This window comes from Cryptomeria japonica, chromosome 7, assembly GCF_030272615.1.
Source record: "Cryptomeria japonica chromosome 7, Sugi_1.0, whole genome shotgun sequence".
In the NCBI taxonomy this organism is placed as follows: Eukaryota; Viridiplantae; Streptophyta; class Pinopsida; order Cupressales; family Cupressaceae; genus Cryptomeria; species Cryptomeria japonica.
This window is the reverse complement of record NC_081411.1, coordinates 835,413,504-835,427,273: the sequence shown is the minus strand read 5'-3', so window position 1 is coordinate 835,427,273 and position 13,770 is coordinate 835,413,504.

The following is a 13,770-nucleotide window of genomic DNA, read 5'->3' as shown; positions in this document are numbered from 1 at the left end:
ACCTCAATGCAAGTTGTGAAAAACTGTCTTATGTGTGCCTTAGGATCCCCTTTTCCTCTATACTTATCAAATTTAGGCGTCACAAAGTGTGTAGGAAATGGAGGCATTGGAATGCTCTTGTCGAATGGATAAGGACATATGTCTCTCATTGTGTATGTTGGCTTTGGTGTATTTATGTCCTCCATTTTCTTTTGTAAGTCCCTGATTTGTTGTTCCAAATTGCTCTTAGGTGGAGATCGACTTCTTGGACCATATCCCATGCTTGAGGCACCAATTGAAGGAGGAGCATGTTGCATATATGGATGATATTGATCATACACATGATCATATGGAGGAGGTCTATAATGATGCTGCGTATATGGACCACTTGGTATAGATTCATGTTGAGGAACGAAATATCTGTTTTGTCCATGTATACCATACTCCACAGGCATGTCATGTTCTAATGTGTTGCCCCCAAATTTGACACGGGGTTTCCTTATGTCCAAATTTTGAGCATGCCTTTGAACATCCAATTGCTTTGGTGGTTTATCCTTAGCATTGGTATGTGATTGAGCATATCTTTCTGCATAAGACTTTCATAATGGTCTGCGAAGGTGTGTATCAGATGTTTGACCGTGTGTATGTGAGACCTCTGGTTTTTAAAACAAAGATGATGGTGATTCGGGCACCATATGTGGTCTTCTATTGCCTCCACTATGAGGCCTCCTTTGATCCATGTTGGAGTGAGTTTGTTGCAAAGGTCGATTTTCCATTATTTGAGACATGTCAAAATCATGAGGGATCTTGGCTCCACTTTGTGCCATCACTTGTAAAAAGTATTGTCTATCTCTCCTCATTATTTCCTCAACCAATCTATTGAAATGGGGATTCATAATGGTGTCTTCCACTTTTGCTAAATGTACGGAGAAGTTGTCCATATTGTCATTATGTGTATCATTGTTGTTTGTAGTGTCCATGTTTTCAACATTTGGAATGTTTCTATAGGCATTCATGACAGATAATGTAGTATGATCAAAATTGAAAAAGATATCATTGTCATACTCATAGGAACTTATGTTTGCGGACTCTTGAGCCTCTTTAGTTTCTCTCCTAGATTTTTGGGAACGAGTTTCAACCATGAACTAGGCCTTGACCAAGATGTGTGAGACTAGATGAAAATGGAGCGAGTATGGAAGACCAAGAGTTGGATGGAATGTAAATGAATCTGAGGTTTGCTTGCAATGTCCAAAATGTAGGACCAAATATGTATGTAGTAGAGTAGGTGTGACTTCCAAAGAGAGTATAGTTTCTCTTGATGAGGTAAGTTGACCTTGACTCTAAGTAAGACCAAATGAGACCCAAAGGTGATAGACCTTGATGAGGGACAACTTAGCAAAGTGTTATTGTATGTAGTGTGCTGACAAAGTATGATGAGGACAAGCAAGTGACCTTTTGACTCAAGTTTAGACAAATGTGAATGTAATGTAAGGTGTAAAGCAATGATGGACTGTGTGAGACCCAAAGACAGGTTGAATGCTAGATAAAACCTTGGAGAAATAACCTAGGAATCTCAAACATTCTGAAACTGATTGTGTTTGTTTGCTGGACTGTAAAAGTTTTTCAATTCTGAACACAGGCGCGACTGTATACTGCACAGACGCGATTTCTTGACACAGACGTGGTTCTATTTAACACAGACGCATTTCTGAGATTTTTGTAAAATGCAATGTTGATTCTGAGAACACAGACGCGTTTCTTCCCTTCACAAACGCGGTTATACAACACAGACGCTATTATGTCAGACACAGACGCGGTTCTGCAAAATTTGTGCAATTTTTTTTTCCAATCTGTGAAGTTGTTTTGTTGTGACCAAATCTGACTGTTTGACTATATACGGTGAAAATGGATAACAATAATAACAATATTGAAAGACTAAATGGATTCAACCACAAAACCCTAGCCTAACAACAACAAAGATCCACCATAACATATGAAGATTACCTAAGACAATGCAAATCAAATGAAATCACAAAGATTATACCATCACATGTCCAATAGGGTTTGGATCTCCATTCTTCCTATCTCCATTGATCTTGCTTGATATATTTGCTCTCAGATTTTATGTGCACAAGAGCTCAACAAAGAACGGAAATGTGGTTGCAAGTAGGATCGCATATGAAAGTGCAATGCGTAGTGTAGTCAATTGATCAAGTAGTTAGGGTTAGATAATGAAGGAAGCATCTCCTTATATAGAAGACACTATAAGAAATGGAGGGATAAGATTGAGAGGTGTAAAAGAAGGTTGGCTATGATTAGAGGGTAGGTAAAAGAAAATAATAAAATAATGAAAGGGGTAGGTAGTGCATGAATTAAGAGATGAATGACATGTGTCATGGGTAGAAAAAGGTTAATGAATTAATTAAATAAATAAAGATTTATTTAATTAATAGAAGAATAGGGATCAATTAAATAAATAAAATATTTATTTAATTTAAGAAAAGGATAATTTAAATAAATAAAGGTATTTATTTAAATAAGAAATAAGGCTAGAAGAGGATAAATGAATTAATTAAATAAATAAAGATTTATTTAATTAATAGAAGAATTAGGCTAAAATAATTAAATAAATAAAATATTTATTTAATTAGACATGACAATTTTAGGTGTCTACAACGTGTATAAATAATTTTTTTTTAAAGAATAAAGTAATCAAGGATGAGTTTGTTGTTCTGTAATGTTTATTGTTTCAACTTTTAATTCTTAAGGACTTGTTTCTACCCATACATGATAACACTCATTTATTCCAAGGGGTGTCTTACAGTTTTCTTCTGTAGTTGGTACGTGGTGAGATATTCATTCCATAGTGCATCTATATTTATTTTCATCTAATTATGGTTAGTGCAGAGTATGATTCAACTTTTGTTGTTTGGATATCAGAGATTCAAGATTACTATTTTTCTACCAGCCATGACATAATTTTGCAAGGGGAAGCAACCAAGAATCCCTATATTGTGATCTCTAGAGCAATGTTATTTTTGTAAATTAGTTTGGTTTATCAATGACCAATCCTTCTACGTCAAATGCCTCTAATAGAACTAAAATTTTATTTTGCAATCTGAATTAGAATTTTGGAGAACACTGGTTAAGATTTAGAAAGCAAATTGAAGTTTAATTTAACATCAATAAGTAGTTAGAAAAACGAAACATGTAGATTTATGTGGTTTACCAATTTATGGTTGCATTCAGAAGAAAAGCAGGTATTCATCTTTTATTATTCACAGTGGCAGAATAGACAAGTTCTTCTTGAGAAAAATTTAAGGAAGATGAAGAATTTTTATTGAATCTTGCCAAAAGATGACTATAATTAAACTTGCAGCCAAATAATCTCCCACTTGAACAACCAAACAAAAATGTCACCTTATTTCCCAATCTTATTGGTACATGATTACCAAGCTAAGAGAAGCTATGTAATACTCTAGCTTAGGATTGATAGTTGAGAGAATCTTCTCCAACCACTAATACATTTGGCCTAAAATTCCAACGGAGGTTTCCGACGGAGAAAGTATATTGTGATCAAATTTGATTTTTTTTTTGAAAAAATGCCCAATTTTGTCGGAATTCCGACGATAATGCAACATTTGGTTTCGACAGAGAAGGAATTGGCAATGACATTTGTGTTTTTTTAGAAAAAGTGCCCGCGTTCATCGAAATTCCGACAACCAATCGCAAGAACATATCAACATAAGTATAACATCGTAATTACTACCATAAACCAATACATTTCAACTCAACAAACATTTATCTTTTCATGCATACATAAGATACCTCACTAGTCTATCTATCGTGAATACATCCATTAATAATGCAAATCCCATTAAACCCATAAGATTCATTTTAAAGCACCAATACCAATTTTTCCTAATCCCAATCACTTATTCAACATCCTAGCATCATTATTCCATTTCCAATACTAATTTCCACATTACTAATCCATTGCCTTAATCACCATAAAGATTCACATAATACTAAATGCATATCCATAGAACCAATTCCATTAATGAGCATTATCCAAGATACAACATGATACAACATTACATTAACTTACAAGTATTATGGTCATGGCCTAATACATCATCTACCATTACATATACATCAACCATTTATATCAAGGAGCATAGCTCTCAACTACAAATACAATTACATCATGAATTCTACAAGATACATGTGCCATTGAATCATATACATCAATCTACTACAAATATCCATTCATAAGCTAAAGAGATAGGAATCCACATCCAACGAAGAACATCCCAATGGAAGAAGGCATCAAACCACTCGACCATGTGTAACCATAAGGAACCAGCACACGTGCTAGGAGATGAAACAAGTTCCCACACACACTCTAGATCTAGGCTGACACCTAACAACCAAAAGATAACACTCCACACATCACGTGGATAAAACAAAGCTCAACAAAACATAAGACCTCCAGAGGCATCACGACAACAAAGCTTAAGGAGCTAGGATCCACATGTAGGGAAGAGTGTCATCACATGCTATCACCAACAATAAAGGATATCCTAGAACTTAGTCCTCGCATCCGTGATACACATGCAGAACCCTCTCAACCTTTGAGGAAATCAAGGGAGTTTGGTTTATACGGTTACCAGATCTTCCCATACCTCACTCTGACCTACTCCAGGCCATGAGATGGGGCATCCCCAATCCATTTCTTATCTTATTAAGATGAGCTACTACTATCCATCCCACCTACGATTGATTTATTATGTTATCACTTGATTATTACAATAAACCTCCAATGAGCTATCCCAACGGTCTAGACCCCGGCTCCATATCTCAAGGAATCCTAGCAGTCCATTCCTCGTGACCTTGGCAGACTCATGGAAGTCCATTCTCCCTAATCATGCTCTTGGGTCTTAGGGTAACATCACACATATACAAGAATGAGGACTCTCAATAAAACATACCCTGATTAACCAAGGTCTCCATTACAAGAATATCAACAACATCAATCTCGCACATATACAAATCTAAAATATGACAAGAGCCATAAAACCAACATTTAAATCAAGAGCCTCATGAAACTAATTACGCATATAAGCAAGGCGAGGTATAAATCCTCTTGCATAGTCAAATTGTAGATCACCTCTACAGCGAGGCACTGGTCCTCTCACTGGAGCAGCATGTATATCCTCCACAGCAAGGAACACTCATCTTGTTGGAGCAAATATGACATAAACCTCAATAGCAAGGTATAAATTCCTCTTGTTGGAGCTAAAAAAACAATAAAATAGCCAAAACTAAAGCGCAATCCACTATGAGAACCACAAGGAAATCATCAAATGCCTCTACAAAAAAATCAAAACCTAAAAATACATCACAGACTAACAAAAAGTACCAAAATACCAAAACAAGGCAGTTTAGCGCATCCATAGGAAAGCGTAGCGCATAGAGCACTTCTTTTAGCGCATCCATGAAAAAGTCTACAACATTAGAAGATAGAGAAAATTGTGCATGTAACGCATACAAAGGCACATAAGGGGTTCATAATAGCGCATAGGACTCAACTTTTAGCGCATACAACTAATTTTGTAGTGCATATAGAACATTATGTAGCTCATGGTGACAGAGACCAAAAATGACAAAAACGGAAGGAAGTAAGTTACGGATCCACCCAAAATTGATCATAAACACACATAAGGACTTAAATTCCCTCTTGAAAGGTGCGTAAGACCAAGATAAAGCTAAAGCAAGACCAAATTAGAACATCAAGACCTCACAAGAGAAATTGAACATCCATACCCGACAACTCATACTCACAGTCATTCCAAGACAGTGCCCAAAACACACATAACATAGCCCAAAGACAAAAAAAAAGATAGAAATACCATCACCAATGATACAATTGAAAAGACCCAAGCATTCTACAGGGTTGATGAGGAGGATACAAAGCACAAAGTCCTCACATATGCTTTTCATGGCAAGCTACAGAAACACTACCACAAGAATACACACATATATATGTATAAATACATTTATCCACCCAAGATTTACAATAAATATGTAAACCATATTCTTTTATGTTATTCTCAACAATATTTCGCCCATTTCCACATGCAGTAAGGAAGCATAGAGAAGACAATCTTTTCCAAAAAAAAATCTGCAGAGAGAGAAAATCAAACCAACCTAAAAATCGAAGCTAAGGCAAATGAAAACCAAAGAAGAGCCAAGATCCAATTCCAACAAGATTCAATCAATCAAATCCAAGCACAAGCAAGCCAAAATCTCCCACAATACTCAGATTTCACAGAGAAGCCAACCCCCGGCAACGCACAAAAAAAGAAAATAAATAAAAATTAAAACCAAAACTATAGAAAGAATTCAACCAATCAGAAAATTCTCAAAAACTATATTCTATACCAACCTCTTTCCAAAATCAAGGTAAATAATATAAAATAATATTATTTACTTACCCCCACAAATTAACCAATAGAATAATAGGGTAGGTAAGGAATATAATATTTAATTAACACCAATAGATGAAAAAAGGAAAATAATAATATAAACAACCAATAATAAATTAAACCATGGGCACAATTAAATATAAAATCCCAATAATAAAATAACCAAGGGTAATATAAATAAATACTCCAAATTAATATTAAAGCCTCAACTATATAAATGGATAATAATTCCAAAAGACTTAATTAATAAAATAATTAAACAATAAATAATAAATATCCAAAAAAAAATTAAATCGATAAATAAATATTAATCAATAATAATCCCAATAATATTAATCTCTCATTAAATTAATATTACATATTATTATCAACTATTAGTTTATTTTATTATTATAAACCATGTGAGCCAATTAATTAATTAATAATTTAATTAACCAATAATAACAACTCCTCAAGACAACTCAACAAGAGGTAACACAAAATACCATGTGACGCTAAACGACAACTCAACTCAAGATACCAGACTAACAAGGATATCAACTTAAACCTAAAGTGTAGAATGGGATTTCATGTCACCTCCAATCAACTTGCCATTGGGATGAGGACACGCTATGTTGGTTGAAAATTTTGTACACTTGGGGAAATATACAAAATTGTGGTTTCAACCACAGCATGTGAGTAAAACTCTCATAATTAAGGGAAGGCTCCCCCTATCTAACTACAACTTTGAAAATAAAATAGGATGGGATAGCAATCTTTCTTCTTCCTTCAAGAAAGACAATATCCTTTTCTCTTCATAGAAAAGTGATAGCGATTTGATATAAAATAGCGGTAACAACTTTTGAAATGAAATGAAAGAAAGGAAATGAATTTTCTTGAAAGCTCAAAGACTTCAGTCACTTCCTTCGGGACGGGACAGCAATATCAAGCTCAAAGACTTGATTATGTGAAGTCCTATCTACCCTTTTCTATACTAATTCTATCAAGAACAAATTATAACAGCTCAAAGACTGGAATATCTTTTTCTTTTCTATTTAAAACAATAGGAAGTAGTATAAGCTCAAAGACTCTCAACTATTTCTCACAAAATCTACTTCTAAACTCTCTTAAGAATAAGTGTAAGCACAAAGACTTACAGCTTCTCTCAACAAAATATTTATTTTAATCTATATTAACCTCAAATACTTGCAGCACAAAGACTGCAAATCAAATGCGATTAAGCTCTTTAAGAAACACTTGCAAGAAAGATAATATAGAACACAAACTCAAGTATGTAGCACAAAGACTGAAAGCTTGAGCAATTTCCTTCTATTCCTTTCAATTCTTGAATTCACACATGAAAGCTCAAAGACTTCTGTTGTAAATTTGGCAAAGTTTTTGCTTGCTTTCCAAAAAGATAAAAATTACAATAGACCCCTCAAGTGTTTATAGAAGAGGAGCTTTGAGAAAAAGGTGGGAGGATCCTAACTAACTTGAGAGATTCTCTCAACCACCAAGACTTATTCAATAACTAACTAAGACTTATTTAATAACTAACTATGACTTATTCCAACTACAGTCCTAATTGAACACAACTTGTAGTTGCCTTACATGTAATTACAAAAGTGCAAGTAATGACTTATCTTGCATTTTACAAAAAGGCTTTTACATGTAACTTGTCCAAAGAAAAACTACAACTAAAAGATTACAAATCTGGAAAAATACAACTAAGTGTTGAAAAACACTTAAGTTTTAGCACGTGAAGAGATGAATCCTTTGAACTTCTGGATGATCATTTGTAGTTCATCAGGATTCGGTTCATGGGTGTTCTTGGCAACAACCATGGTCTTCACAATGGTATCATGGCATCGGAGGAGCGTAGAGTTGTCCTTCTCCAAGATGGACTGAATTTCATGCAAAAATATTTGGTGTTTCATCAATATTTGAATTGAAGCAGCTGAGAATTGATCGCTCCTCCATTCATTATGAATCCTTATCTGCAAATCTACAAGAACTTCTTCTTCTGGTATTAGCTCTCCATCCTGACTTATTATGTTGCAAGAGGCCTTTTCACAATGAGAGACAATATCTTGGAAAACTTCACCCCTTAATCTCATTGCATCACCAATCTCCTCAATGAGGGATTTAAGAACAAGAGCCTTATTTTTCAGAAGCTCTTCAAATTCCAAGTACATGACCCTGGAAGAGATGGTGCCATGCTCCTGTAGAACACTCAACTATTGTTGGGGCATGGTACGCCCGATTGTCAAACTATCTTCAACACTTTCCAGATTCTTTTTGAAATTATCAGAAGTCTGATCCAGTTTCTCTTCAATGGTTTCCAACTTAGACATCATCTGAAAAATGTCTTTCATCACTTGTGCACATAGATCATGAAGCTGATCAACCCAGGAATCCAATGCTTGTACCTTCTGAGCAGCCCTTTCAACTCCACGAATTGATTCTTGGGAACCGGAAGAACTTGTGGGGTTACTCCCTTCAGCAGCAGGTTTTGTAATTTTATGAACAGCTGCCATAAGTTGTCGGTTGTCCTCTTCTAGCTTGTCTTTCTTTGCTAGAAGTTCATCATACCATTGTACCAGTGAAGCTACAGAAAACTGAGCATCATGTTTGATCACCTCATGCATTTTCTTACCCAATTTTATCCTTGTAACTTTGTAATCAGCAGCTAATATCTCTTCAAGTGGCTTATCTGCAATGGGTTCAACAATTTCAGCTACCTTCATCTTGTGGTTGTCAACAGTTACCCTAGAGATAGCCTTGGCCTTTTTAGCAACCTTGGGTCTAGACTGTTTAAGTTGCTGATAATCAAAGGCATCAGGTGAGATTTCTTTTTTTTTTCCTTTTTGGAGTAAAATAACTAAGCCATGGAGGTAAAGACATCAACTCTCCTTCAGTAACAGTTGTAGGCAAAGGAGAAGCAGTTTCTGTTTGAATAACCGTGGTCATCCTAGGAGGAGTATCTGTTTGGATGGTGACCACGGTCTGCTCAATAACCAATGGGCATGAAGATTGCTTCATAAATTCTTCAAAACTAGAAGTAGAGGTATCGATCTCTGATAGCTGGATACAAGCAGGAGTATCTTCAAGAACTTCCAGCACACTCTCTTGTTGATGATCAAGAGGCAGGTCATATGCTAAAATAGGAATGGCATTCTGAGGAGACTCCTCCACCATTAAGTTAGGAGGAGAAAGGGGTGTCTCAATGGAAACTAAGGAAGGGATCTCATGAGGCGAATCCGAAGATGGAGACTTAGGAGCATCATCAGATTGTTGCCCTTCGTCTGGATTATCAAGATCAATCATCTAAACATGGAAATGTGACTTTTCCTTCCCATGAATTATCTCCTCCTCAGGGGGAAGCACTACTGCCCAACTAACTCGCAATTTGATCCCGGTGCTAGAAGATGATGCGCCTTCCTTGTTATCAACTTGAATCTCAGACTTACGTCCAAGAGGCCCAGTAGAATCATCTTCCTTTGCAACCTTGATTTTAATGAGTCTAACACCATTACTTTTTATCCAAGAGTTGGTGTTAGCCAAGATAGGTTGAAATCTCTCAAGGATGGATGTGCACTCCTTGTGTGACCATTGGATTAAAGGAAGTGGAGCTTCCTCAACCCTTCGTGAAATGTATTCAGGATCAAGTACATGCCCATCATCAATCATCCCTTGTGGAATATCCACTAAGTTCAAATCAACAACTTTCTCAACAGTGAGCTTGCAGTAATCCATCTTCAGAATTTTGACTTATGTACGGAGATCTACCCAGATATCCTCAATACGATGCACGTGCACGAAGGACTTCTTGATCTTTTCCTTCATACCCTGGTAGTCAAAATTTTCCCTAGCTTTAAACCTTTTGAGTTTAATCTCCTGCATTTAGGTCTCCATGGCCTTGGCTTCAACAGATGTGACAAGAGAATACCGGCCAATTTTCAATGGGTTTGTTGTGGAAATCCCCATTCCAACCTTACGTCTGACAAACTGATGAGTGTGGACGGCCATTATTTGTCTTATCAACTCCATAAGAATGATCTTATCAGCTGGGTATCTAGGGAGCATGTATGGCTGCCCACTATAGCATCTGACTCTCATATAAGTAAAGGTCGGGAATTGAAGAAACGGGCATCCATACTCATTCACTATTTTTCATGCCTCATTGGATACTCTTCTGTTCTTCAGAGTTCTGTCAAACTAACACATAAAGTAGCCGAAGAATGCATCTTGAACCCTTCTGAAATGCAATCTGCTAGGTCTCAAAGGCAGTTGATCATAATATTCTCATACCAGTATAAGCGAGTGATCACCCTTGGTAGAAAGACCAGGGAAATGTCTGAGTAATGTTGCCAAGTACACCAAATACCAATTCATGTAGAAAGTAATGGTAGAAGGGACTGGTGCAAGTTGTTCACACAAGGCATCACTGATGACTTCTCCCCATGAAATGTGATGAGACTGCCTTATGAACATGATAAACTAGTACATCCATGGCTCAAAAACATTAGAATGTTCAAGGCCCATTATCCTGCTGAGGAGAGTTATAGAAGGGACTGCTACAAGTTGTTCACACAAGGCATCACTGATGACTTCTCCCCATGAAATGTGATGAGACTGCCTTATGAACATGATAAACTGGTACATCCATGGCTCAAAAACATTAGAATGTTCAAGTCCCATTATCCTACTGAGGAGAGTTATGATGTCCCCAATCTCCCACTTGAAGTCACAACGGTACAACTTGGCCTACCTTGAGAAGGCGGCTCATGGCTCATGGATCCACCTATTGATATGACGTTTGTAGTCCTTCTCCCTTTTCACATAGTACTCAACTGCACTATCTTTGGAGATTTCCATGTAAACAGGTGCAGGAGGTATTCTGAAGACTTTCTCAATTGTGTCTGCGTCAAGGCGGATTATTGCTTCACCATCATCATTGTTAATGGTTCTTGTCTCCTTGTCAAAGTGATGGGCGCAAGCGAGAACAAATTTAGGTTCTAGGGTAGCCACTGGGAAAAAAGATGCATGATGGATATGGTTGTCCAACAGCCACTGCATATTGCTATCTTGCGAATCCTCTACCCTCTTGACAAGTTTCGACATGTCCACATGCCATATCTCTGTATCTCTTATGTGATCCAAAGGAGAAGAGACTTGAGAAGGTGAAACCTCATTTTGGTACTTGTCATATTTATACTTCATCTTTTTTGGAATTGGAGATGACGGCAAATCTGACATTGAAGGACAACCTGGAATACTGTGATGAAGACTTAAAAGTGTTAAGGCAACATCATAATCAGCTGCAACTAACATTTTTCCTTCTTCAAATGGGAAGAACTTCAACTCTTGCACTTCATGACTTTTGTGAGAGAAAAATGGGAAATAAATGGGAAGGGGGGAATCTTGACTTTGACCAATTTCGAATCTTGGGGAAATTTTTGCAAGCATACAAGTTGGAAAGAGCATACATGCATTTGGATTTTTAAAACTAGTTAAATTCTTTTAACCGTAAGGGAAGAACAAAGATTTTCATCCAACTTGTAATCGGGATTTAAAATCCCAAAAACAAGTAAAGAGGAAAAATGGGGAAGATCAATGCAACTCAAAAATTGCTTATGAAGGGAGAAAAACTCTCTCACAAAACTGATTTTTGGGGCAAGAACAACATATTTACAAATTTACAACTAGAAAGGAAAATAAGAAAACAAGAAAACAAGAAAAGAAAAGAAATCATACCTTGTTTCAATCTGAAAATGTCTCTCTAAAATATGATCAATCTTTGGAAGAAAGAAGAATAGCTCTTAAATAGAGACAATCCGCAATTGAAAACCCTAGCCACGTTTTTTACCAAAACACCATAAGCTGAAAAACGTGGCAGCAAATGCAAGTTTGGAGGGCCAAAATGCCTAAGAGTCCCAAAGCAAAACGCCTAAGGAAGAGATGAAAACATGACATCAAAACCTTCCAAAACGCAGCCTAGGAAGGATCACGTGGTAAAAAGCATGGCATCAAAGGCATCTTAAATGGCCCAAAGAACGACTCAAACTTCTCCCTACTTCAACGCCTAGGTAAGAGAGGCAAAAACACCTTATGAGTTTGCAGATTTGTGGAGAAAAAATAGCCTAAAACATGGATCCAAGGAACCACGTGTTTGTTGATTTAGACCAAAAACCAGTAAATGTAAACCCCAAATGGCGTGAAAACTGCCTGCAAATGCATGAGAATAGGATGGAATCCCAAACACCTCTCCTTCCTAAAAGATCTCCACGAAATTCTCTTTGAAATTTTCAACAAATCCGTTTTTCTTTTTGGTCGGGTTTTTTAAAAAGATGAACAAGTTCGATTTTGCATGTATTGGAGAAAATCGGGTTTTTTGGATAAAATAGCAAGTTTAAAATTGCATTTTTTCATTAATAAGGCAAAATCGGGTTTTAAAAATGAAATTACAAGTTTAAAATCCACCAAAATGCACTTTAGAGAGAAAATCAGGTTTTTTGGGCAATATAACAAGTTTTAAATGTTACTTTATTTCAATTTTAGGCAAAATCGGATTTTGGAGAGAGATTTACTTTTAAAGGGAAAATAAAATCCCTACAACAAGTTTTAATAACTTGCACATATGTAATAGGAGTTTAAAATCCCTATTACATGCAAAAGCCATTAAAGTAGGGGTTTTAGAAAAGAATTACAAGTTTACTTGTAACTTAACCAAAAAATCCCTATTTTAACTGAAAAACCCAAAAAGCATCAAGGGGGAAATAAAAAGCAAATTACAAGTTTTTGTTTTTCAATAAAGTGCACTTGTAATTAGTCAAAAATTTCCCTACAAAGACCAAAACAATGGAAATCATTAAAACTTGCAATTCAAGAATTATTTCCCACCTGCAGTCAGGGAGAAAAAACCCGAAATTGAAGGAAAGACATAGCAAACAAATCCATAATGCGACAAAATTTGAAACGTAGTTCGAGGATGGACTGATGATTAAGCCAATCCAAGGATTAGTCAAAATTATGCCTCGAGAAGCGTTCCATAGAGTAAAATTTTTATTTTTTCACAAAAATTTCATATAATGGTCCTTCATTTTTTAAAACAAAAATGAGGACAACACGCTCAAGCCAGTGAAGCCAGGTGGAGTTGATGTCTAGTACTTGCAAACCTGTCACCACCAATACACGTACAACAATATATACAATAACATATAGCATGAAATAAACAGACAAGTAAAAGGGAATCGCAATATCATATCATGCTCATGAATGAGTGGTATGACATCGTCCCCCATCACAACACAGTGGAAGACAG